The sequence below is a fragment of the Aptenodytes forsteri genome, unplaced genomic scaffold, assembly GCF_000699145.1.
Source record: "Aptenodytes forsteri isolate BGI_AS27 unplaced genomic scaffold, ASM69914v1 Scaffold41, whole genome shotgun sequence".
In the NCBI taxonomy this organism is placed as follows: domain Eukaryota; kingdom Metazoa; phylum Chordata; class Aves; order Sphenisciformes; family Spheniscidae; genus Aptenodytes; species Aptenodytes forsteri.
In genome coordinates, this window is record NW_008796211.1 from 3,614,408 (window position 1) to 3,618,817 (window position 4,410).

Sequence of the window (4,410 nt, forward strand, 5' to 3'; positions counted from 1 at the left end):
GCTTATGTGGATTCTCAAAAAAAAGAAGGTGAAAGGACTTTGATGAAGGAAACTTTGCTGATCACATCAGAATGGATCTCCTATGTAGGAGAAAATATTAGAAGGTCAGTGGGGGAATTAGGTCTATTAAGTATGCCAGGCAGGTATAGCAGATTTAGGTCAGGGCAGGAGAACAGTAATATGATTAAGAAAGAAGGTCCAAGCAGCCAGGGACTAACTCATGTCAGGCAAAGGCAAGAAACTTGAACTTTACATGGTAGAAAACGTAAATATTAAATGCAGAATGAAACCATTCCACTACCTGTATTTTAAAAGAAAAAACAAACACCACCTTATTCCAAGTCATGAGTGACTGAAAGTGCACTAATGAAGTGCAGTTCACTAATTCATTAATGAGTGAACTAATACACACAAAGTATATAGCTTGGCATCATTTACAGAAGAGTTACTGAACAATCTGCTGAACACTGTTCTGTGCTCTCTGCATTTGTCCCTCAACACTGATTCACTGACATACATTAATGGGATGTGAGTTTGCAGAAAGGCAGGTGGATGCCAGGAGATAAGAAGATAGCCTGAGCTTACAATGACCGGCAAAAGAAATGCTCTATGTAAGAAAAATGGTTACACGGAGAAACACAAATGATACTTCCTGAAGTATCAAAACATAAAGATGTTTTTAAATATGAGTACAAAGTTATGATAACTAAGAGTTTACATAATCAGTAAGGCTTGAAGAAAAGCAGCAATTTTCACAATGCTTGTTCTGCCATTCCTATATTCATCAGCTCATGAAAGAAACTACAGGTATGTTTACAGAAGAACAATCATTATTAAGAAGCTATTCTAGCTTCTGTGGATTTATATTATGTTTATATTATTTCCAATTCTTGTAATCCCTTATCATTATAGAAGAAAATTTAAATTCCTTCACTGTTTCGACAAAGCCAGGGTCAGTGCTTCATACTGAAGACAGACTTACAAAATGGACTTAAAACAGGGCACAAAGTTAGATTTTTCTCCACATGAAGGCAGTGTGGAGACACTTCATACTGGTTTAGCTTTTATGACTAACTTTTCAGTGTAGCTTCTGGGTTTGTTTTTTTTTTTACAAAGCTGTGATTACTAAATGTTTGACCAAAATTTGCCTGTGACACTGTGATTTTTGTTTTGTCAAATGATACTGCTCAAACAAGTATACACGTTATGTTGAGGCAACATTAGAAAAAAGCTCTAATAAATAATTTTTTAAACTCTGAAATTGTTTATCAGTCAACTGATAAACTTCTTTGCATGATGGAAAATATTTTAAGCACATAATGCAAAATATCTTCCACTAGATAAAAAAATCTGTCAGATCATATTTCACAATGGAAAAGATGTTTATGGATGGATCGTATCACAATTACTGCAAGAAATTATGTATCGTTTTCAACACAGGAAGTCCAAAGGCTAGTGAGGGACAAAAAAAATGAAGAAAAACCCCAAGCCCTAAGTTGCAAAGTTGAGGATAAAATGGTGAAGGCTTGCAGAAAGAGGTTGTGAGATTTAAGGACAAGGTTCGACAGTGATCACATTGATCATGGCTACACCAATGAGGCCTGGAGAAAGAGAACTGCACGTACTATGTGAAGTAAATTAGCTATCTGTGGGAAAATGTAAAAAGCGAAATTTCAAGGCAAAAGACATGGTGGCAATACAATTATGTGTAGAACATAAAGGATACAGAAAGTATAAGGTAGAAAGCTAGAACAGTGGAATGAAAACAAAATTTCTCTTTTTTTTTTGGTCTCTCTAGGAAATAAAATTAAGAAAGAAGCAGTTACAGAAGTCTGAAAGAGATGGGCACCTAAAACACTGTAAGTAAACTCTTTCTGTGAAAGAGTAAAAGAAATACTTATTTCTCTGATCTTGGCATCTTAAAGAGCTGAGGACATGGGAGCTGTACAGCCATTCTTGATAGTCCTTAAAATGTAATTATAAATTTTATAAGTGAAATACCATTTGTGTGGCACTGAAAATCACTTCTCAATTTTTATAAAAGATGTCACATATACTGTAGAAGAGAAAGTGTAAAAGTGGATATCCATCTAAAACCCAGAGACAAACCACTTAAATATAGTTTACAATACGGAGCAACTGAACCAGATATATTCGACAAACGCATTTTAAAAGAACAAAGAAACCCAGAGGTACTGAAAAATATGCCAGTTAAAGAGACTGCTCCCTAGACTTATGAGACCTAATATTAAACCTTGTAAATAAGAAAAAAACATAATGAATTAAGAGCTATCTAGCTACTATAATGAGATCACAAGAAGGATGGAACAGAAGAAAGTATTTTAGGCTTATTACAAAAAAATAATAGAGGGAGAGGATAAGTGAAATCCAAACTTAACAGACATCACTAAAATGAAGGTAAAACATGTTCTCAATTTCTTAAAGCTACACTTCAGTAACAATTTATTTTAAAGTGAAAATAGACATGAAATGTTTGAGGCCTCAGTTATTTTGATTCCACTTATTTTATATGCCAGAGACAAAGAAAAAAAAAAAACAAACTAGAAAATACTTAATTCTCACAAGTAACAAATGGTCATCATGTAAGTATGCAACTTCTTCACTAGTAGCTAGTTTACAGTATTGTGTGTTGAAATTTATGGCACTGTATGCTGAAGGCTTCTCCAGCCTGTTAAGAGCCTGCTAAGAGTCCTGTGGCATAAAACTGCTATTAGTTACTAGTTAAGTAATGGTTAGTAGATAGTAGTAGTTAATAAGAATTAAATTGTTAATTTTAAAAATATTAATCCAAATATTATTTCAGCTTTACCAGAGTAAATAAACCCAGAATTATTTATTCATATGAACTGTGTTCCTAGTTTTTAAATATGAAAAATTTTGACTATCAAATAAAAAAAAATATTTAGGGACAATAGATTGTGTGGTCTAAACTTTAGATTACATTTTATACAACAAACACAGGTTTTTGATTTTCTATACTTCAGTTACAAGAATTAAAATGAATACCTCTACAGTGCTGACAACTTGATAGTGAAGGTATAAAGGTGCAACAGGTACAAAATAGAAAATGCAACTAATCTTCATTGTCAATCAAGAAATGCAAGCAATAAATACAGCCATCTAGCTCTGAATATTCAAGTAGATGTTTAAAGATTTTACAGTGCCACTTATATAAAAAACTAATGACACAGTTTGTTGATGGTTACTTCTTCATGCTTGCATACAAAAATATAGCTGCAATGTTACGGAAACAGAAGATAGGAAAAACTTCAGTAAGCATTAAGGGTACCAGAATACTTTATAAACAGCAACACAAGACCCATTTGAGGCCCCGGCAGAACTATTTTTCCATTTTAATATTTGCCAAACTCAGATTTAAAACCAAGTGTCCAATGTGCTGCCAAATTTTAGAGGTCTGAAACTTCATGGTTTTGGTTTTCTTTCCACAACAGTACCTATGTATGCATTGCTTCTATTGATCTAAGCTGCAGTGATGAATACCCGGCACTTGTGAAAGTTTTGCCATACTTTTCTCAGTTTACAGGTCTTAAATATGAAACAGCTACCTCAATGAGTACAAAGTGACTTGTCCACTATCACGTAAGAATTTTATGGGAGAGAGTAGCATTCAGTTCTCTAAGGAGGCAATTCAATCACCTATTTTTTGCTTGAATCAGGATGTGTGCCCTCTACTCTCCAACTGCATAAAAAAAGGAATAAAAAAAGAAGTGCTCTACAAAGCTACTTTTATTCATTATAAAGCACTAACAGATTTCTTGTGTGCTATCCATTCAGTGACACAGGAATCATCTCTCAAATACACAAGGGACCTAAATAAAGTTTCACAAGCAATCATGATCTCAGCATTTCTAAATTCTAAATTGAGCACTTGAGGTACAATCAGAATATTATTTTGACCTTTTCATGTTGCTTTGTAATTCAAAAAAAAATCAAACCCTGACTTCCAAAATGAAGAGTCAGTACCAACATGATCAGAGGAGCAGGAATCCCTTCACCAAAATATGTGGCTTGATTATCTGGCTGCAGCAGTACCTGGGCACCTTCCCTGAGGATCAGCCATCACGTGGCACAAGACACTCTGAAAGTTTCTCTGAGATACAGAGAAAAGGGTACTGAGGATCAGAAATCCTTGGTCCCTCTCCTGACTCTCACAGACGGACTGTTCCAGAAGGGAGACGCTTCAGCCTGCATCTACATCGAACTCCACCTGGTTCCTCTGTCAGCTTCCTCTATTCAGCGAGGTCTCTTCCGTCTTCCAGCACACACCCCTACCAGACCGCTTTCCACTCTTTTAACTCTGTTGAGCAACAGAAATGGTGATTTTCAGAGACTGCGGCGGCGTTTCCCTCCGCCATACGCCCCCAGCCT

General features: G+C 35.3%; 1 protein-coding gene across 1 annotated transcript in view; it reads right to left on the reverse strand.

Moving 5' to 3' along the window:
- KIAA0825 (KIAA0825 ortholog) overlaps positions 1-4,334 on the reverse strand; it is a 69,873-nt gene extending 65,539 nt beyond the window's left edge. The window contains exon 1 of the mRNA XM_009288277.2: positions 4,075-4,334. The gene's annotated coding sequence lies outside the window, so the exon portion shown is untranslated. The remainder of the gene's footprint in view (positions 1-4,074) is intronic.
- Positions 4,335-4,410: the final 76 nt, after the last annotated feature.